The sequence below is a fragment of the Nyctereutes procyonoides genome, unplaced genomic scaffold (genome assembly GCF_905146905.1).
Source record: "Nyctereutes procyonoides isolate TBG_1078 unplaced genomic scaffold, NYPRO_anot_genome, whole genome shotgun sequence".
Taxonomy (NCBI): domain Eukaryota; kingdom Metazoa; phylum Chordata; class Mammalia; order Carnivora; family Canidae; genus Nyctereutes; species Nyctereutes procyonoides.
In genome coordinates this window covers 4506747-4532616 of record NW_026575030.1, presented here as the reverse complement: position 1 = coordinate 4532616, position 25870 = coordinate 4506747, and positions in this window count along the sequence as shown.

Genomic DNA, 25870 nt, shown 5'->3' with positions numbered 1-25870 from the left:
TTCATATATACGGGCTACAGATAGTTCAGGGAAGTTTCTAAGAGTACATTTTAATTTGGATAACATATATTATGACAGATTTCTAAAATGGATGTTTATTTTATGTTAGATGGTGTTCTCAATGAGGTCCTACAGTAGAGGGCCTGTGTTACTTCCATGTATTTTAAAATACTTTTTTAATATTTTTATTTATTTATTTTTTAAGAGATTTTATTTATTTATTCATGAGAGACAGGGAGAGAGAGAGAGGCAAAGACATGGGCAGAGGGAAAAGCAGGCTCCATGCAGGGAGCCTGATGTGGGACTCGATCCTGGGACTCCAGGACCATGCCCTGGGCCAAAGGCAGACGCTCAAACCACTCAGCCACCCAGGAATCCCTATTATTTTTTTTAAATCCTGTTCCTACCTCTCTCTTCTTTCTTCCTTGCTTCCTTCCTCTCTCCCTTCTATCTTTCCTTCCTTCCCTTCCTTTCCTTTTCCTTCTTTTCCCTTCCCTTCCTTTCCCTTCCCTTCCCTCCTCTTCCTTGTCCTATCTTCTCTCATCTTCTCCTTCTTTTCCTATCTCCTTCCCTTCTCATTTTCTCCCTGACATTTTCTCTTCTGGACTAAATTTCAAACTGGATCTATCTGGAATGGAAAGGGAGTTTGTTGTCTTGCATCTCAATCAGTACTTTTCATCTATTTGCTTTTCTGTGGACTCATTAAAGATTGTAGGTAGAAGAAGACCAATGATTTCACACAGGAAGTAATATGTCTTTTTAAAGATTTAATTTATTTATTTGAGAAAGAGAAAGGAGGGAGGGGCAGAGAGGGAGGATGAGGGACAAGCAAACTCCACGCTGAGCACAGAGCCTGATGCAGGGTTTGTGTCTGGATCTTAGGATGCTGAGATCATGACCTGAGCCAAAATTAAGAGTCAGACACTTAACTGACTGAGCCACCAGGTGCCCCCAGGAATATTTCTGGGTTTATTTATTTATTTATTTAGGCTTATCCTTCACCATTTGCAAACATTAACTCAAAATGGATTAAAAACCTGAATGTGAGACTTGAAACCATAAAACCTCTAGAAGAAACATAGACAATAAACTTGTTGACATAATTTTTTAATATCTGACACCAAAAGCAAAGGCAATGAAAGTACAAATAAACAAATGAGACTATGTCAAACTAAAAAGCTTCCTCACAGCAAAGGAAACCATCAAGAAAACAAAAAGGCAACCGATGGAATGAGAGAAGATAATTGTAGCCATATGTTTAATAAGAGGTTAATAGCCAGAATATACGAAAAACTCACATAACTCAATAGCAAAACTAAACTAAACAAATAAACAAACAAACAAAAAACCACTCCAATCAATCTGATTTTAAAAATGGTAAGAAGAAAAGCATGTTTCATCTAAAACTAGAACAAATAATCCTAATATTTTTATGGAACCACAAGAGACTCTGAACAGCTGAAGCAACCTTGAAAAAGAAAAGCAAAGTTGGAGGCATCACAATTCCAGACTTCAAATAATATTACAAAGTTGTAGTAATCAAAAGAGTATGGTACCAGCACAAAAACAAACACATAGATCAAAGGAACAGAACAGAAAACCGGAAATGAACCCACAACTATATGGTCAATTGACCTCTGACAAAGCAAGAAAGAATATCCAATGGGAAAAGTCTCTTCAAAAATGGTGTTGGAAAAATGGGATAGCAACATGCAATAGAATGAAATTGGATCACTTTCTTACACCATACACAAAAATAAATTCAAAATGGGTTAAATACTTAAATGTAAGACCTGAAACCATAAAAATCCTAGAAGAGGGTGCAGGCAGTAACATCTCTGACGTTGGCCATAGCAACTTTTTTCCAGATACATACTCAGGCAAAGGAAACAAAAGCAAAAAGAAACTATTGTGACTACATCAGAGTAAAGAACTTCTGCATGAAACAAAACAAAAGGAAACCTACAGAATGGAAAAGATATTTACAAATGACATATCTGATCAAGGTTGAGTATCCAAAATATATAAAGAACTTATAAAAATCAATATCCAAGGGTGCCTGGCTTGCTCAGTTATTAAATTATGCAACTCTTGATCTCTGAATCATGAGTTTGGTCTCTGCACTGGGCACAGACATTACTAAAACAAACAAACAAACAAACAAAAAACCTCAATACCCAAAAACAAATAATATAATTAAAAATGGGCAGATGATAAGAACAGACATTTTTCTGAAGACATCCAGATAGTCAACAGACATATGAAAAGATGTTCATAATCATTTATCATCAGAGAAATGCAAATCAAAACTATAATGCAATATCACCTCACACCCATCAGAATGGCTAAAATCGATGACACGAGAAAAAATAGGTGTTAGTGAGAATGAGAAAAAGGAGCCCTTGTGCACTGTTGGTAAGAATGCAAACTCTGGAAAACAGTTTGAAGCCTCCTCAAAAAGTTAAAAATGGAATTACTCTATGATCCAGCAATTGCACTATTGAGTATTTACCCAAAGAATACAAAATACTAATTCAAAGAGATACATGCACCCCTATGTTTATTGCAGCATTATTTACAATAGCCAAGATATGGAAACAGCCCAAGTGTCTACTGACTGATGATGAGTGGACAAAGAAATGTGGTGTTTATATGCAATGTAATGGAATATCATTCAGCCACAAAAAGGATTGAAATCTTGCCATTTGCAATGACATGGTGAGAGCTAGAGAGTATAATGCTAAGCAAAATAAGTAAAAAAAAAAAAAAAAGACAAATACCACACAGTTTCACTTATATGTGGAATTTAAGAAACAAAACAAATGAGCAAAGTAAAAAAGAGAAGGAAACACAAACCAAGAAATAGATGCTTAACTATAGAGAACAAACTGATGGTTACCGGAGGGGAAGTGAAGGGAATGAGTGAAATAGTTGATGGGGAAGCAGTACCTTTCTTGTGATGAGCACCAAGTGATGTATGGAAGTGTTAAATCACTTCATTGTTCAGCTGAAACTAATATAACACTGTATCTTAACTAATCAGAATTTAAATTGAATTTTTTAAATGGGCAGGAGATATGATTTTTCCAAGAAATTCAGATAGCCAACAGACACATGGAACAATGCTCAACATCACTAATCATCAGGGAAACAAATCAAAATCACAATGCAATATCACTTCATACCTATCAGAATGGCTATTATGAGAGATTTTTAAAAAAACAGTGTAGGTAAAAATGTAGAGAAAAGGAACCTCTCTGTACCATTGATGGGAATGTAAATTGGTGCAACCACCATGGAAGATATCATTGAAGTTCCTTAAAAAATTAAAACTAGAACTACCATACAATCTGGGTATTTATCTGAAGAAAACAAAAATACTAACTCAAAATGATATTGGCACCAAGTTTACGGCATCATTGTTTATATAGCCATAATATGGAAACAACTCAAATAACCATCAATGGATGATTGGATAACACATTCACACACACACACACACACAAAGGAACATTACTCCTATATAAAAAAGAATGAAATCTTTCCATTTGCAACAAAATGGATGGATACTAAGGACTTTACGCTAAGTGAAATAAGTTAGAGAAGGACAAATACCCTGTGATCTTACTTATATGTGGAGTCTGAAAACAATAAACAACAAGCTCATAGATGGAAAACAGATGGTGGTTGCCAGAGGTAAGGAGTGGGGGCAGGAAAAATGGATAAAGAAAGTCTAAAGGTCTAAACTTCCAGCTATAAAATAGTAAGTCATAGGGATAAAATGTACATCACGGTAACTATAGTTAATAATACTGTATTGCATCGTGGAAGTTGCTAAGAGAGTAGATCTTAAAAGTTCTTTTCATAAGAAAAAAACTTTTGTAACTATCCAACAGATGCTAACCAGATTTATTGTGGTGACTATTTCTCAATGTATACAAATACCGAGTCACTGTTGTACACATGAAACTAATACACTGTTATATGTCAATGATAGCTCAACAACAAAAAAGAAACAGAAAAAAAAGGATTCGCAGATTAAAACAAGGTTTATAAAAATGCACATGCACACAAATGCACAAATACTCTCCCACTGTGAAGTAATCAGATATCCACCCCCAAACTTCTACCTCCCAAATGAAATATGACAAAATATGAACGCTTCAATGACAAATTAGAGAGAATAAAATAAATGAAAGTGCCATATAGCTAATGCCCCGATCCTTAATTTTACTTTTATGCTACTAAACAGCAATATTCAAGAACCATCTCCTCCTAGTCTTTACAATTTCCATAACAAAGGAAAGTATAGATTTTTTTGAGGACTTCTTCAAGCTTTGTTTCTTTATCACTCAAGGTCATATCTGCCTTCCGACTATGGCACCTGTTCTTGTTCCTCTGAGATTGTAAAGTCTTCTTGAAGTTTTTGAGCATCAACAGGCCTCCCTGCCAGAGGTGTTTTATGTTTTCAATCAGTATTCATATAAATTGAATAGTCTTAGGCTTTTGAACATTGTAGATAGAAGACCTCTTTATCTGTGTTTCTTAAAAAATATTTAATGACAACAACAACAAAAGAAAGTACTTAATAACAATCGAGTTAAAGTGAAGATACAAACTCTAACATGCATTTTGTTTTAGACTTTAATTGGTAAAAACCAATTCTGAAGAAGGATAATAAGTGAAAAGCTAATATTGTTGACAACTTACTACGTGTCAAAATTGTTCTAAATGCTTTACAAGAACATCTCTTCTTAGACTCACAACAACTCTAGGAGTTAGGCAATATAAGAGACGAATGTGGATTGGATCTTGATTATGCCAATGTCCATCTGTGATCCCACACAAACCACTTAACCTCTCTGGGCCTTAGTTTTCCACTAAGTATTAGTCATCTCTTGCTGCATAACAAATGATTTCACAACCTAGGAACAACAGATACTAATTATTGTATAGAGTTTCCAGAGTCAGGAATCCAAAAGTGGCTTAGCTGTATGGTTCTGGCTCAGGCTCTCTAATGAGGTGACAATTGAGATATTGGCCAGGGCTGCAGACATCTTGAAGGTTGGACCTGGGCTGTGAAATCTACTCCATGCTATTCACATGGGTGTTGGAAGACTGCTCCAGTATTTCACAAGCTACTGTGGGGACCCCAGTTTCTCAACATATAGCCCTCTCCATAGAGCCCTCCTCATCAGGGCAGCTGGCTTTCTCCACAGTGAATGATTCCAGAGAGAGTGAAAAAGACAGAAGCCTTAGTGCCTTCTTATTAACTGGTCTCCAAAATTTCACTACTTCATTTCTCACTAGCTGTTTTTTATTGAAAGAAGTGAATCACTAAGTTCAGCCCTCACTTAAGGGGAGGGAAGTTAGGCCCTCCTCTTGAGGAGAGAAATATCCAAGAATTTGGAATGCAGAGATGGCTTTAAACTGTCATACCATCTATAAAAATTAATAGGGTGAGAGCCATGGGTCAATTTCACTAGGTCCTTAAAACCCCTGAAATTTTGCAAAAATGGGCTTCAAGTCTTCTTGAAGCTGACTAACCAACTATGCCCCTCTTTTAGTGCTGACTCAGAATGGTGGCCTTGTTGATGTATATATATCATATTGAAAGTCTTAGAACCAGCCTTACTTACCATAATTACTACTAGCAGTTATTGTAGTCAGGCTATTTCCTTGGCAGCTTGATACATTTTCATACATGTTTACATCCATGTAACTACAATGTAGATTAAGTTAGAGAACATCTCAATATTCCAGAAGGCTCTCAAACCCCTTACCAGATACCAGTGTCTTCCAAATATAGCCCCTAGCCTGATCTCTATTCTCATAGATTAGTTTTTAGACTTTAATTAAATAGAATCCTATCATGAATAAGTTTACTTATCAAACTTTTTTTTAACTCAATGCACCTTATTTTTAAGTGTAGTAGATGGTTATCCAGAGTCCAGTCAGAATTCCATGTATTCCAAATAGAGCTGTATAGGTGTTTGAAATTCTTATCACCAAAAATTTACTTAAGAGATGAGGTATACTTTGTGGAAGTAGCATATAGTAGCATACTTGGGAGTTAAAGTAAACTTCTGGATTTTTCTTCAGATAGAGAGGCTTTGTTTATATCAACTCATTAAATAAATATTTATCGTGTTCTTCTTAGATGCCAGGTATTGGAATACATGACTAGAATATAAACATCATTGGGCATAGCTTGTAATCAAAAGGAGCTCTAGTTTACAGATTCAGGAATGATTACAACACAAGTACTATCATGGAAGCAAGCAGATCAAGAATAGTTACCCTAGCTGTGTAGAAAGGTCAGAGAGGTAATGTTTGAAGTCTGCCCTGTAGACTTAGAAGGAATAACTAGGAGTTTGACATATATATTAGGGGTTATGCTAAAAGAAAGGATGCAATATCTATAAAAAATTAAGAAAAAAATGGGCATAACACATTTGAGAGATGGCGTGGTGAAGCAATGAGGCTAGAGAATGTGGCTGCAGAGGTGAGGGCTGTCCAGGCAGTGAACCTTGTGCAAGCCACAGTTATGAGCTTATATTTACTCTATGAGCCATCAAGAGCCTGAGATCCTGACCTGAGCCAAAACCAAGAGTCTGGTGCTTAACTGATTGCGCCACCCAAGCATCCCTTCTGGAACATTTTAAGAAAGAGGCAAGATCAGATTTGCATGAAAATAACTCTAGCAGCAATTTAAATAATGAGTTGGAAAAAAGGAGAAAATGGGAGGAGGGCCACAAAGGAGGTAAATTATGATATAAATGAGAGATAATGAGGACCTAGACCCTGTCCTGGGATGCATCTCAGAGAGGTCCCTGAAGTCAGCAACAGCAGGGCTCTTTCATCCTCCCTAGGAAAGGTTACAGGTATAACTCATACTCATGGAGGTTCTTTCCAGCCATCCTTGAATCCTGAGAGTGCCCAGGTATTCTAGAGGTCCCCAAATCTCCTGACACTATACAACATAAAATCGTATTAGTTGTAGGCATGTGTATTGTGGGGGCACGGGAATGTGTTTTTTTCTGAACTAAGGTTTTGTCTCACATAGTTTAAAGCCATTACATGAAAGGATCATTAATGCAGACTGAGTCAAAATATAGAATTACGTAACTGTGTAACTAACCTTGTTGTTAAATTGAGAAACTTAAGAGAAGGAACTTAATTTGTTTTAATTTAAACTCCTAAAATCTAGCACAGTGCCTGGCACATATTTGGTGCTCAATATGTTAAGTGCATAAAATTAGTAATCCAAACTAAAGAGCTCCTGTAGAATGGGGATGTCTTATGACTTATCGTGAGCAGGAAGTTCAAGTATAGATTTTAAAAATTTGGTACTTCATGATACAGAATAACTATTCAGTGCATGGCAGTTGTTAATTGTATTAGTTTTGCCCTCAGTAACACACGTAAACTCCCATCTAACAATATCTATAAGAAAACCGTTAAACCCTGAATAAGGATCTGAGTAATAATTTTCCAAGCATTGATTTTAAAAATGCTACAAATGATATGAGCCAAAAGTGTTGTCAGGAATAAATGTTAAAGAGAAAAGTTTTTGATTACTTTTAATTAGCTTTTGATCTCCCCTTTGCCGGCCTTTTATCCTCTCTATAATAAAAAAAAATAATGAGGGAAAAATGAGTAGAGGTGCTAAATCAAAATGAAACAGTTATATAAAATTCTGTCTAGAGAATACATTCCTATCACATAAACATTTTTTATTCTAAATATTATAAATGGTTTAAGTTCCTTCTGTACAAAAAAATTCTGAACAAAACAATCTGGAAGCTTTCCAAAGAAACTAAAAACATATGGAAAAAATACACTAACGTAACATGGCTGGTTATAGTGCAGGAAAAAAAATCCTTAAGACTAAATGCAATAAACAGTTATTGTGAAGTGTTTGGTGTGTGAGTCTTCTGGAGTTCTTATGGTACCTATAGAGAGAAGTGGATTCCATTCTCAAGTCTGGATGCAGAAATAGGGAAGAAGCAGCTTGGGAAACCTCCACAAAGATTGTACCCAAGTTCACTTGGCTCTAGTCTCTAGGATCTGTACTAAGATTTTACCAGCTTAAAACACACACACACACACACACACACACACACACACACACAAAATGAAATACACCTGGGAACAATGAGATGGCTACCTCTTAGGGCATGATAATAATGATTTTAAAAATGATTTGTGTCAAACAATGCAAACATTTTAAAAGAATTAGCAGTAGTTTATTTGCAATATTTATTATTCATATTGAGATACTATTCTATAAAAACAATTACTTTAATAGACTTTCAATTCATCTTTTATTTTTAGGTTTTAGGTTAGTTAATATCGACCTAATTTTTATCAAAAATATTAGGATACAGCAGTTCTCTGATTCCTTAAAAATAAAAGGTGTCTGGGATCAGGGTCAAGGATAGTAAGATAAAAATGGTGTGTTATCTAGATTATTTTGGGCAAGTTGAGATCACACAAAATGCTGTCCCTGAATTACCTCTTGGCTATTGATAACAGAAAAAAGATATATTGATTTGTGTTTTGATATCCATTTTTGTGTGGAACATGGATTTATAAGAAACTACTTTAAGCAAAAGGTGTTTATAAATCCCCCCTCCCTACACCCCATTTACAGAAAACCTAGCAGAGAACAGCTAAGAAAAGAGAAAAGAGATCCCAATGTGATTAGTTCAGAGAAGCTGGGGGCTCAGGCATCACTCAGCCGTGTGGAAATCAATCAATAGAAGCTTGGTAGTAATTTGATTTATTGAAGTTCGATCTGCCAACATATAGTATAACACCCAGTACTCATCCCGTCAAGTGTCCTCCTCAGTGCCCGTCACCCAGTCACCCCTACCCCCTGCCTGCCTCCCCTTCCACTACCCTTTGTTCATTGCCCAGAGTTGGAAGTCTCTCATGGTTTGTCTCTCTAATTTTTCCCACTCGATTCCTCTCCTTTCCCTTATAATCCCTTTCACTATTTCTCATTCCTCGTATAAGTGAAACCATATAATGTTTGTCCTTCTCCGATTGACTTACTTCACTCAGCATAACACCCTCCAGTTCTATCCACGTCAAAGAAAATAGTGGATATTCGTCCTTTCTGAAGGCTGAGTAATATTCCATTGTGTATATAGACCACATCTTCTTTATCCATTCATCTGTCAAAGGACATCATGGCTCTTTCTTTATTTTTAGGTTTTAGGTTAGTTAAAACCTATTGTTTGGCTACTGTGGACATTGCTGCTATAAATATTGGGGTGCAGGCGTCCCAGCATTTCACTGCATCTGTATCTTTGGGGGTAAATCTCTAGCAGTGCAATTGCTGTGTCATAGGGTAGCTCTAATTTTAACTCTTGGAGGAACCTCCACACAGTTTTCCAGAGTAGCTGTACCAGTTCACATTCCAACCTCTCTAACATTTGTTATTTCCTGTCTTGTTAATTTTCACCATTCTCACTGGTGTTAGGTGGTAGCTCATTTTGGTTTTGATTTGTATTTCCCTGATGGCAAGTGATACGGAGCATTTTCTCATGTGTTTGTTGGCCAAGTCTCTGTCTTCTTTGGAGAAATCTCTGTTCATGTCGTCTGCCTATTTCATGATTGGATTTTTTTTTTTTTGTTTCTTGGGTGTTGTTTAATAAGTTATTTATAGAATGTGGATACTAGCCCTTTATCTGATAGGTCATTTGCAAATATCTTCTCTCATTCTGTAAGTTGTCTTTTAGTCTTGTTGACTGCTTCTTTTGCTGTGCAGAAGCTTCTTATCTTGATTAAGTCCCAGTAGTTCATTTTTGCTTTTGTTTCCCTTCCCTTCATTGATGTATCTTGCAAGAAGTTGCTGTGGCCAAGTTCAAAAATGGTATTGCCTGTGTTCTCTTAGGATTTTGATGGAATCTTGTCTCACATTTAGATCTTTCATCCATTTTGAGTTTATCTTTGTGCATGGTGTAAGAGAATGATCCAGTTTCATTCTTCTGCATGTGGCTGTCCAATTTTCCCAGCATCATTTATTGAAGAGACTGTTGTTTTTCCAGTGGATTGTCTTTCCTTCTTTGTTGAATATTAGTTGACCATAGAGTTGAGGGCCCATTTCGGGGTTCTCTATTCTGTTGCATTGATCTATGTGTCTGTTTTTGTGCCAGGACCACACTGTCTTGATGATCACAGCTTTGTAATACAGCTTGAAATCTGGCATTGTGATGCCTTCGGCTCTGGTTTTCTTTTTAAATAATCCTCTGGCTATTTGGGGTCTTTTCTGATTCCAAACAAATCTTAAAATGATTTGTTCCAACTCTATAAAGAAAGTCCATGGTATTTTGATAGGGATTGCATTGAACGTGTAAGTTGCCCTGGGTAGCATAGACGTTTTCATAATATTTATTCTTCCAATCCATGAGTATGGAATGTTTTTCCATCTCTTTGTGTCTTCCTCAATTTCCTTCAAAAGTGTTCTGTAGTTTTTAGAAATCTACTATAGATTCTTTACCTTTTTGGTTAGGTTTATTCCTATGTATCTTATGCTTTTGGGTGCAATTGTGAATGGGATTGATTCCTTAATTTCTCTTTCTTCAGTCTCATTGTTAGTGTATAGAAATGCCATTGACTTCTGGGCATTGATTTTTGTATCCTGCCACACTGCTGAATTGCTCTATAAGTTCTAGCAATCTTGGGGTGGAGTCTTTGGGTTCTCTATATAGAGCATCACATCATATACGAAGAGGGAGAGTTTGGCTTCTTCTCTGCCAATTTTAATGCCTTTTATTTCTTTTTGCTGTCTGATTGCTGAGACTAGAACTTCTAGTACTATGTTGAATAACAGTGATGAGAGTGGACATCCCTGTCGTGTTCCTGATCTTAGGAGGAAAGGCTCTCAGCTTTTCCCCAGGGAGAATGATATTCACTATGGGCTTTTCATAGATGGCTTTTAAGACACATGTTCCCTCTATCTGTACACTCTAAAGAATTTTGATCAGGAATGGATGCTGTATTTTGTCAAATGCTTTCCCTGCATCTATTAAGAAGATCATATGGTTCTTGTTTTTCCTCTTGTTGATGTGATCTATCATGCTAATTGTTTTATGAGTGTTGAACCACCCTTGCATCCCGGGGATAAATCCCACTTGGTCATGGTGAATAATCTTAATATACTGTTGGATCCTATTGGCTAGTATCTTGTTGAGAATTTTTGCAGCCAAGACCAACTCCAGGGATATTGATCTATAATTCTCCTTTTTGGTGGGGTCTTTTGTTTTGGAAATCAAGGTAGTGCTGGCCTCATAAAACGAGTTTGGAAGTATTCTATCCCTTTCTATCCTTCAGAACAGCTTTAGTAGAATAAGTATTATTTCTTCTTTAAATGTTTGATAGAATTCCCCTGGGAATGGGCAGCCTGGGTGGCTCAGCAGTGTAGCACCTGGCTTCAGCCCAGGGCATGCTCCTAGAGACCTGGGATCAAGTCTAATGTCAGGCTCCCTGCATGGAGCCTGCTTCCCCCTCTGCCTGTGTCTCTGCCTCTCTCTCTCTCTCTCTCTCTCTCTCTCTCTCTCTCTCTCTGTATCTCTCTGTATCTCTCATGAATAAATAAAAAAATAAAATAAAATAAAATAAAATAAAATAAAATAAAATAAAATAAAATAAATAATTTCCCCAGGAAGCCATCTGATCCTGAATTTTTGTGTCTTGGAAAATTTTTGATGATTGCTTTCATTTCCTCATTGGTCATTGGCCTGTTCAGGTTTTCTATTTCTTCCTGTTCCAGTTTTGGTAACTTGTGGTTTTCCAGAAATGCATCCACTTCTTCTAGATTGCCTAATTTTCTGGCATATAGCTGCTCATAGTACGTTTTTAAAATCATTTGTATTTCCTTGGTATTAGTTGTGATTTCTCCTCTTCTATTCATGATTTTATTAATTTGAGTCTTTTTTCTTTTTAATAAGACTGGCTAGGGGTTTATCTTATTAATTTTTTCAAAGAATCAACTCCTGGTTTTGTTGATCTGTTCTACAGTTCTTCTGGTCTCTATTTCATTGAGTTCTGCTCGAATCTTTATTACCTCTCTTCTGCTTGGTGTAGGTTTTATTTGCTGTTTTTTTCTCCAATTCTTTTAGTTGTGAGGTTAGCTTGTATATTCTAGTTTTTTTCCAATTTTTTGAGGTAGGATGATGCATTTGCCTTTTAGGGCCGCTTTTGCTTTAGCCCAAAGGTTTTGAATAGTTGTAGCTTCATTTTCCCTATTTTCCATGAATTTTTTAAGTCTTCTCTAATTTCCTGGTTGACTCATTCATCTTTTAGCAGGATGCTTTTTAACCTCTAGGTGTTTGAGTTTCTTCCAAATTTCTTCTTGTGATTGAGTTCTAGTTTCAAAGCATTGTGGTCTAAAAATATGCAGGGGACAATCCCATCTTTTGGTATTTGTTGAGACCTGATTTGTGACCTAGTATACGGTCTATTCTGGAGAAAGTTCCATGTGTACCTGAGAAGAATGTGTATTCAGTTGTGTTTGGATGGAAAGTTCTGTATATATTTGTGAAATCTCTTTGGTCCAGTGCATCATTTAAGGCCCTTGTTTCTTTGGTGATGTTGTGCTTAGGAAATCTGTCATTTGCAGAAAGTGCTGTGTTGAAGTCTCCTACTATTAGTGTATTATTTAAGCATCTCTTTACTTTGGTTACTAATTGATTGATATACTTGGCAGCACCCACATTAAGGGCATAAATATTCATGATTGTTAGGTTTTCTTGTTGGATAGACACTTTAAGTATGATGTAGTGTCCCTCTTCATCTCTTACTACAGTCTTTGGGATAAACTTTAATTTATCTGATATAAGGATTGCTACCCCTCTTTCTTTTGAGAACCATTTGAATGGTAAATGGTTATCCAACCTTTCATTTTCAGGCTGTAGGTGTCCTTAGATCTAAAATGAGTCTCCTGTAGACAGCATATAGATGGATCTTGCTTTTTTATCCGGTCTGAAACCCTGTGTCTTTTGATGAGATCATTTAGCCCATTCACGTTCAGAGTTACTATTGAAAGAAATGAATTTAGTGTCATCATGATACCTATTCAGTCATCATGATACCTGTTTTTGTGGATTATTTCTTTGGGGGTCCTCTTTCTTTACAGGGTCCCCCTTAGTATTTCTTGCAGAGCTGGTTTGGTGGTCACATATTCTTTCAGTTTCTGCCTATCCTGGAAGCTCTTTATCTCTCCTTCTATTCTGAATGACAGCCTTGCTGGATAAAGTATTATTGGCTGCATGTTCTTCTCATTTAGGACCCTGAATATATCCTGCCAGCCCCTTCTGGCCTGCCAGGTCTCTGTGGAGAGGTCTCCAGTTAGTCTGATATTTCTCATCATATAAGTTAAGAATCTCTTGTTTCATGCTGTTTTAAGAATTTTCTCTTTATCTTTGAAATTTGGAAGTTTCACTATTAAATGTCAAGGTATTGAGTTTTCTTTATTGGTTTATGGGGGGGGGTCCCTCTCTATCTCTTGGATCTCAATGCCTGTTTCCTTCCCCAGATCAGGGAAGTTCTCAGTTATGATTTGTTCAAATATACCTTGCAGTCCTCTCTCTCTTTTTCAGTCTTTTCTGGAACTCCAATTATACATAAATTCTTCCTTCTCAAGCTATCATTTATTTCTCTAAGCCTTTCCTCATGGGTTCTTCATTTTCTCTTTTTTCCTCAGCTTCCTTCTTTACTGTCAATTTGTCTTCTATGTCATTCACTCTCTCTTCCACCTCATTAACCCTAGCAGTTAGGACATCCAGTTTGGATTGCATCTCATTTAATCTATTTTAATTTCAGCCTGATTAGATCTCAATTCTGCAGTAACGAAGTCTCAAGAGTCCTTTATACTTTTTTCCAGAGCCACTAGTAGCTTTATAATTATGTTCCTGAATTGATTTTCTGACATCATATTGAAATCCAAATTCTGTAACTCTGTGGCAGAGAGTAATGTTTCCGGTTCTTTCTTTTGTGGTGAATTCTTCCTTTTAGTTATTTTGTCCAGTGCAGAGTGGCTGTATGAGTGGGCTGAGCAAAAAATATCAACCACGACCTAAGTAAAATACACCCTAGATGCTTCCAAAGAGATCAGAGACCAGAAAATAAAAGAAAAAGAAGAGAACAAAATAAAACAAAGGAACACTAAAATGGAAAACAAATTTTAAAACAAAGTAGTCAAAATAAAAAGCCAAAACCACAAAGAAGAAGAAAAAGAAAAAAGGAAAAAAAAAACTAAAGAAAAGAGGAAAAAGAGAAAAAGAAAATAAGGGGGCAGGGGGATGGTGGTGGTGAAGAAGTGGTAGTAGAGAGAGAATGTAGTCTGCTTGAGGGGTCCTAGAGGGTGATTCTCTGAGTGTATTAAGTTCTGTATGTTAGAAGAAGCTCAATCCGAAATTTATATAAACCAGCAATACTTGTAGAAAGCCCCAACATTGACCACCAAGACATAAACAAGATAAAAAGACAGGGGCAGAATGGGAAGGAAGAGAGAATATAATCTCAGAATGAACCAGCACAGTGTTCCACTTGGTTCTGGGTGTACGTTGGTTGTGTTTTAGAAGGTATTAACTTCCAACACTATAAAACAAAACAAGACAGAAAAACAAAAAAACACAAAAGTAAAACCCATTATCTCGTATATCTGCCAAAATTAAATTGAATACATTGAAGGGAACCCAGAAGTGAAAAACATATCTAAGACATGCAATTGTAAATTTATGAAAGTCAAAAAGGAAAAAAAAAAAACTTGAAAATGGAGAGCTGGTAAAAGGTTGTTAAGGTGGGAAAAGAGGAAAAAATTGGAAATTTTTAGTCTTACATAAAAATGAGTCACAATGGAAAAAGGAAAAAGAAATAAGAAAAAAAAAAAAGTACCCTGTAGTTCTACATACTCTATTGCCTCGGTCCTGGAGCTTCCCAGCCTGCTGGGTCCGGAGCTCGCCCTTCCCCTGTCCTTCCAGCTGGTCTCCTGGGGGCGGGGCCTGCGGTGCTGCGTCTCAGGTGCGCGTCCCTGGGGGATGCCCCACCCCCGCCAGGTGCCCCCCAGGCCCGTGTTCCCCTGAGATCGCTCCCGGGAGCCCGAAGGCAGCAGGGCCCAGCCCCCTCCCCGGGTGCCCCGCCCGACCCCCGGCTTCCCCCGAGGCCCCGGGGTGCGCTCCAGCCCTGCCCCAGATGGGCTGCGGTGGGGGTGCGCTCTCCCCCGGCGCCCTCCTCTGCTCGTGACCCCGGGACCTGGGGGCTCCCCCGCCCTCCTGTCGGCCTGCCCGACCCCCTGCCGACGCCTTTCCCTCCGGGGAGAGGAGAGCGGGGTGGAAAGTTCCCGCTTCCCGGGGGCTGAGCCTTCCTGTCCCAGAGGCCTTGCTCCCCTACTTGATTCTTTATTTTTTTTCCACCTTCCTACCTTGTTAGAAGTGAAAACCCTTCTCTCTGTAGTGTTCCAGCTGTTCTCTCTTTAAATCTCAGGTCGAATACGTAGGTGTTCAGGATGATTTCAAAGTTATCCAGGTAGGCTGTGGGACCGGTGAGTTGAAGACCCTATTCCTCTGTCATCTTGCCCCTAAACTAACGTATCTTTGAGGATTTTCATTAGTAGGTGCTTTTGCTCTAAAAACTTTCAGATCTTTGAAGTGTTTCCCTCCTGAAACACAAAACTACTCAATTTTCCCCAAATCAAATTGAGACCTTCTGATAAGACTTGTGTAAGTCACTGTGGCATGGTTATATATCATAGTGACCTCATTTTCTTCAATTTCACATCAAGTTTCTCTTTGATGAAAAATCTTAGTGGTATCTATGTGACCCCATATATTTGAATCTCAAAAATTTGAAATGTCAAATAATGTTCCCTATTTATAGTCTTTGGGGCATTAAATTTCTGTATTTTTCATCTTCTGACACTCCCTTATTGTTATCTCCTCAAGGGAACTACAATCTTATTAGAACTCATTTTTTGTTGGACTTGGTTTATTTACTTTTTAAGTACTGTGTGCCCTGGATTATAGAAAGTATCTCTATAGAATGGTTTTAAATTTTCTTTGTTAGGATCCCAAGGGTTTCATGAATTTTGGATCCGTATCTATTGTGTTCTTGGCTCTTACTAATATGAAGTAAATCTAACCCGTTTTCATGCACAGCACCAGGCATTTAAATTTCTTGTGGGAAAATTTCTTCTCTACAATCAATGGGATAGAAAAATGGCAGTTTCTGTGTCATCTTCTATTTGTTAGCCAAGTTCATCTAGGGTCTATTATACGTACTTGGGCTATTCTTGAAAGGTCCCAAGTTGGGGCCAGTTCCCCAACACACATGGGTGCAGAGCCCTGTATTTTGAGCACCTTTGATTTTTAATATTTTAGACATAGAGGACTGTTTCTCAAGTCTGATACTTTCTGGCAGCGTAAGTGAAGCTAACTACCTTGACTTTGACTTTAAAACAACAATTTAATAACATGTATTTAAAACAACAACTATCAATTTTCTTCTCTTTGTCTTTAAATTCTTTCAGATGTTGTTGTTGTTATACTACTATCATAGCTAATGTTAGTGGACACATGCAATGTTAGTGTATTCTGTTTCCTGAGCCATGATTCACTGTTCTTTCCCTAACTATAGCACCAACCTACCATTTATTTGGTGCATTTAGCTAGTGAAACCAATGCCTTTACATAAAGAAGTGATTATTATAGCAGATCCATTAAAAGATAACTTTTATGAAGATGAACTTTTACCAAGACTATTAAAATCACACAATGTAAATAAAGGATTTTACTTTTGCAAAAGGCTATCCCTGGATACACTCACATAATACCTATTTTCTACAGATGAGCTGCTTCTTTGCTCATTAATTTATTAGCACAATCATTCTGGAAATATTCATCCATAACCTCAATTGTGTTAGGCACTATTGTAGGGGTTAGAAGTACAGAAATGAATAAGAGTATCTCCCTATTCTTAAGGAATTTACAAACTAAATTGCTGTAGAGTCAATGATCAAAAACCACAATTACTGTACTGGGAAGAGGAGATGGAAGTGCTCCAGGAAGTCAGGCATCACCCCATGGTTGGAACTGAAAGTAAATAACCGGGATGGGGCTGCAGGGTTTGGATGTGGGGAATATAGAGGTGGATAGTCCAGGCGTAAAACTATGAGGGAATCTGTAGATAACAGAACTGTTACAAATTGGCATGCAAGGAACAGAATTTGAGGCAAGGTCCAGCAAGACTCAAGGTACTGAAGGCAACTGAGGACCACACCATATTGAAGTTTAGTCAGCAAAGAGGGATAGGCCATGCTAATGAAAAAAAATTAAAAAAAAATAGGAAAGGAATTGTGCAATCAGACTTTGTATTTTAGAAAGACATTTTGGCTCCTATGACAGACCCAAATATCTGACCATATGAACAGGTGTCATCAGCCCTTTTCCACAGCTTGACCCCCATTAATAACAATTTGAAAACAACTTAGCCAGGAGTCAGCAGGGTGATCAATAGAGGTGTTTTTTTCTCCTTCATGTTTCTATGGACAACTCTGTAATTGTAGTCTACTGATACAGAATGTGGAGCTTGATTAAATTAGGGAGTATTCATGGAGTCTCAACTACAGTCAGGTTAATACCAGTGCAGAGTTGGATCCAGAAGAGTAAAACTTTGGCCATCTTTAATCCTCATCTTGAAACAGAAGAATCAGAATTTGAGTGTGGAATTTATATTTAGGAACCAATACAACTTAATTTTACCTATTTGGGTCTAAACTGTAGGAAAGAAGGATGGGACATGAGAAATGAATTATTTGTTTCTTAAAGGCCCATGTTTCAGACACTTGGTAATCCAACAGATCCTTACAGTCTTCTCCTGAGGTATTTATTGAGTAATTGATCAGCACTTTAAATTCATGAAAACAACTTGAATGTCATGGCTTGATATTTTGATTTCTCAATGTAATATGTCATAGGGATGAGACAACTTTAGAGAAACTGGGTTCTTAACCAGCCTCCATTCAAGGTAAACATATACTATCATAAACTATACTATATCAAACATATGCTATCAATTTTTTTCAAAATAATGATGGATTCTTATTAATACTTCATCAGAAACATTTATGTTTATATTATGCTGAAATTATTAGTAAAAAAACAGAGGTGAATGGCCTCCAGCTTAGTTATATTAGCACAGCCTGCCTGTTCCTTAAATTTGTCCTCAGGGAGATTGAATATATAAAAATATATTTGTGTGAGAAAGAAATATCTGCAGTGAGTCGGAAGGAAGATGTCATGATTTTAAAAAACAGAACAAAACAAAACAAAACAAAAAACAGTTTTCTCTCCAGGCTACTCATGGTGTATTCTTCAGAGTCTCAGCTAGGGAAATAAACAGGTTCAGATGGAGTTTGCCTCTTCAAACACCTTCAACTATTATACATTAGCCCTGCCACAAGAGAGAGTGAGAAATAAGAAAAGAAAACAGGCTTCCTGAAAAAGTGTCCATTTAGAAGTGATTGGCAATATTTCAATGGCTAGATTTTTCACACCTGTTGACAACCCAAAGCTATTGCTTCACACTTCTTGTAGATGTTAACCTGCAATGCTGCTGCAATTCATTTTGTGGTTCACATACCACCCAGCTGAGTGAGGCAATACTCTGGGGAAACCCACCAACATGAAAGTTGCTGAGAAATAACTAAAATGCTGTTAAAAATTGCTTAGATCTCAGGCCTGTTGTTGGTGGCCCTTTCTGCCTCACAGAGATATATTGGGTTGGATTAGTTATTCTAGTAGGAATCTTATTCTGGGAACTGTAAGAATTCCCAGCAATCTTCAACTCTCTTTGATTTTGTTTTAAATTAATAAACTTTATTGTTTAGAGCAGATTTAGTTTCACAGCAAACTTAAGTGGAAGACATAGACAGTTCTTGTATGCTCCCCACCCTCAAGCATGCACATTGAGTTATTTTGCAGTGTTTATCAATCATCTGATATCTGCTATTCCTGTTTTCCTCATGAGATTGTAAGGATCTTGATTAGGAAGATTACATCTCGACCTCTTAGTGTCCCACATCTGGGAGGAGTTTGATGCCCTTTGGTTGAGTGATCGAGATGCCAGGGCCTTGAAGAATCCTGATATAATGTCATGTAGAGATGCCTTATCACATGAGACAGCTTGATGTGGTGTGAATACATGGACTTCGGAATCAGACATAACCAAATGTGAATCCTGCCCCTTTACTTCATTAATGACTATTATTCTTCAAAATTTCGATTCTCATTAAAAGTAAGTAAAACACCACTCACTGCATTGCACAAATGTTGTAAGAGAATGTGTCTACAGAGAATGTGTGTGTAATATTTCCAGCAACGACTTTGGTAAATAACTTAGTGAACATGATCTTTCTCCTTTTATTCCATCCCACCCCTTGACTATTCTAATTTTATAGTAATTTTTCCCCTTGGAATTCAGATACTTTTTTTTTTGAATTCAGATACTTTTATCTTGCCTAAGTGTTCAATTTAAATGGGTAAATATATAAATTGATAACATTTTTCACTAAACCTAGAAGGAAAAAGAGGAAGATTGACGAAGAAGGATCACAGAGAAAGTAGAAATAGAACTATTTTAATTTTAGGCATTGAGAAATGTTCTGGAACACTCCCAAAGGCAGTTTTTAGGAGAATCATGTAGACCTCAGTAGTTTCATTATATTTCAACTTATGTACTGAGCACTGGGGACTTTGGCATGATTATGCAAATATATGCAAATCCAGTTATTCTGGTAGTCGCAAAAATGGAATCTTAACCTTATCAAGCACCTTGTGATATCCCACTAGCCTAGACTCAGATGTCAAAAATATCTTCAGTTTTCAGGTTATCAAATTCAGAAGGGCAAGATCTGACTTTTCATTTTGGCTCCTGTGTAAATTATTATCTAATCTTGGGAAAGGTATTCAGCCTTTGAGGAAGCTTTATCTTTTGAGTGTTAGTAACCAAGCTGCCTCTTTTACAGGGTTGTCCCATGGAACAGATGTAAAGCATACAAACACCACACAAAGATCATAATGTACAGTATCCTGGGGCAGTGGGCAACCTAAAGTCTGCTTTAGGTTATAGGGGTGTGCCCAACTTAAAAGTGAAGGAAAGATAAAATAGAGAAGAAATAGAGGACAAAAGGGGACTGAAGAAGGAATCAAAGCAATAGCCACTCTAATAAGAAGCCCAAGAGAAATGATTTTAGAGAACACACAGTGTAAACTAATCCCAATTAGATCACAGCGACTGAACAGAACTGTTTACACCAAAGACATATTTTACCCTGGTTTTTGATGAAAAGGAGATTGGGTAGTTTCATTGCGAAATTAGGTTTGCTTTTAAGAACAATAAATTTATGAAATAGGCTACAAACATGTCTTGGGAAGCCAGACAGTGTAATGGTGGCTGATTAAATACACTCAATGACTTACCATTGGAGACAATCTCCCTCAGCAGGGAAAGGAATAATGTTGCAGGAAAGACATTGAGGAGGCTGAAGGGATTGACGGGACCAGAATGATAAATGGGAAAGGAGGTTATATTACTTTTGAGAGCTAGAAAAACTGAGATTACAATAGCTGAAGAAAAGACATTGAAGAGCAGAGATATGATTGAAGCTTTTAAGATGTTAGAAAGGATAGTAAAGGTCAGTATAGATAAGCTTTACCAACAATAATGACAAACATTGAAATTTAAGGACACATTCTAAAAATAAGCAGTGGAGACGAGAAGATTACTTTTTTTGTTGTTCAGGAAAGCCCTGCATAGTCTGTCCACTCCTAAATTATCTTTATTTTGTTGAACAATCAGAGCACAGGAAGGCATGGAGTCAAAAACATTATGCATCATTGTAAGAAAAAGGACAGGGATTCAAACCAGAATTAAAATAGCAATTCATAAAATATCCCTGAGGCTGCATATTTATTTCTTCAGAGGAACAATGATAAAAACATGAGTAATATGCAGATTTACTTAAAAACCACATGGACATTGTTTCTCCAAAAAGGTTTTGTATTGGTTTTGGCCAAGAAATCACATGAATATTACCATCCTGGGATTACTTTTAAGTTCAGAGCCACACTAAGGGAATGGTGTAACTTAAAAGCACAAATATCGTGAGGGCATGTTTATGGCATGAGCTTCAAACAACTTTTTGTTTGCTTGTTCCCATCCTAGTCCAGACATTCTTCTTATCTCCCTGACAGTGGGCATATTTTTTTTCCAAATCTACTCTAATACTGAGGATATCACGTTTTCAGGGCCCTCTGTCTTCATACCAGTGTCTCATTTCCAGTGTCTCCTTTTTCTTGCTCTAGGCCTACTCAGCAGTCACTGTGTGCCTCAGGTTTTCAATTGTCTCTACTCCCCCCCCCCCCCCACTGGGGATTTTTCTAAATTTCTAGCAGTTTAGAACTGCATTTAAGGATGTCTGTGATATTTTATTCAGTATTTCTAGGGTTTTTTTTTTTTCTAGCAGTCTTCCACATTGCCTGGAAAATCAAGTTACTGAGCTTTTATGAATCTTCCAGCAAATAAAGAGCAAAATAAAATTGGTACTTTTACCTAATGACGTGAATTGATTAGCCATGGCAGAAAATCCACAAATGTCATTGTCCCAAATATGAGTCCCTAAGACATGAAAAAACATGTTCTTAAGTAGTCACTTCAGATATTTTCTTGAGGAAGGGAAGAACTCTATCTACATGTATCTGGATCTGTATGTGCTACTTTCTTGGGAAATTACCCTGCATCTTGACTGCTCTATTTCCACTTGTCCTGTAGGCTCACTCACTCCTCTCAGCCATCTAATTCCTGATTGATTCAGAAATTCTAAAGAATGTGGCCATAAATCAAATGCAGTATCTCCCTCTTCTTTTTTTAGATATTAAATTACTTGGATTTTTGTATAACAGGTGTATACGTATGATATGTTTAATGTGTACAAAATTAAGCAACATAAAAATAAAGTAAATTGCAATTAAAAAAAAAAAAGAATGTGGCCATGAAGAATTTCCTCTCAGCATCCCTTCCATGGGCATGCTACAAGCCTCCAGAACATCACTGGCAGAGTATCACTGGCTCTCGCCAGTCTAATCTGGTCATTAATGCCTTCTGGGAAAAAAGACCAAATGACATTCACACACAGGAAGATGTGATTGTCAAAGCTAACACAGTTTCTCATACTTCTGTCATCTCCACTCCTCCCAGAATAATACTTGAAGCTCAACTCCCACCACCTTCTAGCCACTCTATTACAGTTAGGGTATCCTAGTCTGCTTAACACAAGACAAACTTTTGTATGTAGTCATGACAATTGTTTAGGTGCTTCCTTCCATGCTCAAAAGTGAACTAGTAAGAAAAATAAATTATATGATCATCCTAATTCTAGTCCAGTTCATAAGCAAAGCCTGATAAATAAATTATTTAACTGTTTTTTTTCTCATCATTGAGTCAGTCTTAGTGTCAAGCCATACTCCTTTTAATTTGGTGCACCCCAACATGTGTGGAGGCCTTCTCTAATTCTAAGACTCCTTTACTGCCAGACAGAACCTCAACCTGAGGCACCACAATTCCCAGATTTCCATGTAGTCCTAATTCATAGTTTTTCTTGTCCATATTCATTTCAGTTCATAGGATTAAATTTTGACTTTGATTCTTAATTCCTTGGTAGATTTGTTAACTTATCTAATATTCTAATTTTTCTTCAATCCTGGAGGTTGACTATAAACCCTAGCTAGTACCTGTCTTTCTAGGAAAGACTTCAATCCATAACTTGTTGGCTCCATATGAAAAATATCAACTTATTATCCATCCCAGATTTTCACACTGAACCCCCATTTGAAATAAATGACTATCATTTGCTGAACCCAATGTCCTAGAAGCAGTCATTAACTGGATTATGTTCCAGGTAGTTTTGTAAAAGGGGGGTCTGTTTCAGACTACAAACTACCCCTAAACCTGGAAAAGTAACCTCAACGGATTGCCCATATTCCTTAGTATTACTTGGTGTCAGGTTTTTGGAAGGATGGTGGCTACTAAACTTACCTGGTCAAATGAACCAACTTGCCAAACAAAAGCTTGCCCAAATCTCAATAATACTTAGTTATCTGGATAACACACCCAAAAAACAGTTAAAAGGGGGCAAATATCAAAAGTATTATTTCATTATATAATTGTTTTTATTGCTTTTCCCTTCTTGGTATACAACAAGACATAGCTCAAATTCAGTGTGGTTTTAAGAAATGAAATATATACTTAAAACTAATTACTGAATCTCTACTGTGTAATTCTGGGCTAGGTTCAGTTTTGGATATAGGGATAAACATGGCACATAAACAATCCATGGCAACTTCCAGTCTGGTAGAGTCTTGTTAATTTAATATATATTTTTTCATTTGTAGGGCTGATTTTGTATGCCCATGCAGCAGATGCAGATATGGATAAAAAAAACTCCATCTGCCCAGGATTCTAGTCATAATTAAATGAGTCACTTACAAGGCTGAGGAAAAATCACAGGAAAATCACAAACTTGTCAAAGAAGCTGTTTAATAGTGCGACAATAAAATTCCTCTCCCTTATGTTGATTAGTGAGGGAAAAACAACCACAGAGCATAAATAGTCTGTGACTGCTGGCATCAAATACAGTTAAAGGATGAAAAACAATAGGCAACCTCTAACTAAACAGAGTGACAACTGCTCTTGAATAAATCTATTACATTAAACTGACGGTTTGGGATGATAGGATTTTAGAGGAGGTTTTTTTCTTCTTCTTCTTCTTCCCATTTGTTTCCCCATGTTCAATGGTGAAAAGGAAGTACATTTCTTAAGTTTTGGGGAGTTTGAATTCATTTCAAAATCTGAAATCTACTGAGCTAGCTTTAAAGGAGAGTAATAAAGAGCTTGGGGTCACAGAACCAGAAAATTCTGAATTTGATTCCCAGCACAGTGTTTCAAATAAAATAACCTGTCCAAGACAACTGGTTGAATATAATTCCTGTAGCCCCCTGAATGTGTACCTCTTCTTGAGCAGTGAGTTTTCTTGCTGTTCCCATTTTAGTGATAGTACTACTTCTTCCTTTCAAAAACTATTCTACTTTTCTCTTCTAGGGTATGCCAAACCAAGCCAGACCAAACCAAACAAAAAAATTCTCTCCATCCATTCAATCCATAACCACTTTTCAAGGGTGGGATCACAGGTTATATATGCTTTATTAATATTTTCAATGGATTTCATTAAAGCCAGTACTAGGTACTGACTTAGAAGAATATTGGTTTGTTGTTTAACAGGTTTATGTGAAGGCCTTAGAAGGATTTTCATAGTGGTAGAAATATTACTCTACTTCAGCTTTACATAAACTTGGAGAGAACTACCACATTTCCTAAAATGACATATAGACCAGCAGCTGTCTCTTGCATCTTTCATGCATAAAACTGCCCAGATTCTTTTTTACTATTGTGGGTTCTGAGTATACAAAGCTACTCAATAGCATTAAAGGTAATTCTTAAAATCTTATATCCTCTTCTAGTTTCCTAAATTGATTAGAATTTTTCATCTTTCCTTCTTAAATATTTGCCATAAACAAGGGCAAATTTCCCTTTTAATCTCACAGTTGAGAGGGGAGCAGAATATGTGACCCCAAAACATTCCACTTGGCCTATAGATTGGCCTATAGATTATTTTGAGCTAAAGGCAATCAAGGCCTAACAGACTCAGAAAGTTTTGTTGTTTTTTTGAACTTCTTTAACCACCTAAAATAATTTAGAGGGCCTGTACCAGGAAGAGAGCTAATACCAGAGATAAATTTTTATACTAGAAAAAAAAGCATCTGCATGAGATACAAACATTTGTTTATCAAATATTTGCTTTTCCCTTCTTACAATGACTTGTCTTTGTCCCTTTTGAAGCCTGAGAACCCTACCTCCTTCTCTTTAGCTCAGGATGGCATACAACTTAGTTAAAGCTTGACTATCATGAAGCCTAAAGTCTTTGGGGTCTCTGTATGTACAAAATTATTTTTTTGTTTCTTTTAGACTATCTTATACAAATTTAATTATTAGAACAGACCAAGACCTAGAAGGGAAAAGGGAAATGTTTTTCTCCCCTACATAGTCCTAAAATTGATGTTCTCTCAAGCTAGGTACAGAGAGAAGAAAACAAAAACTAGTAGGAAGAGAAGGGGCAATCTTTGGAACAAAACTGTAAAAGAACAGCAGAATAAAGTAGTTTGAGAAGAAAGTTTTTTTTTTAAATTTTATTTACTTATGATAGTCACAGAGAGAGAGAAGCAGAGACACAGGCAGAGGGAGAAGCAGGCTCCATGCACCGGGAGCCCGATGTGGGATTCGATCCCGGGTCTCCAGGATCGCGCCCTGGGCCAAAGGCAGGCGCCAAACTGCTGCGCCACCCAGGGATCCCGAGAAGAAAGTTAATAAGCATGAGAGTTGATAAGCGTAAGAATTTCTTTGAAAGCCATGAAAGGAAAATCTTTGGTTAATTAACAAAAATCCCTAAGTTCACAGATTTCATTTTCACCATTGTACTGTTTTCATTCCACATGAGCAGTAATTATTTTTCAAATGGCCTCATTATTATTATCTTAATATCTTTTATTGATGATCACTAATAGAATTTGATATAAGGAGTAACTCATGGAAATGGTATACGTGCTTAGCTCAATACATTCACTTAAATTCATACTACCTTCTATGGGATCTGTTGTAGACTTATCTGATTATCAATCTAGAAACTCTCTAAGGTCACAAAGAAGCAATTTTCCAACTTAAATCCATCTCTCTCACACTGTATTTTAATAGG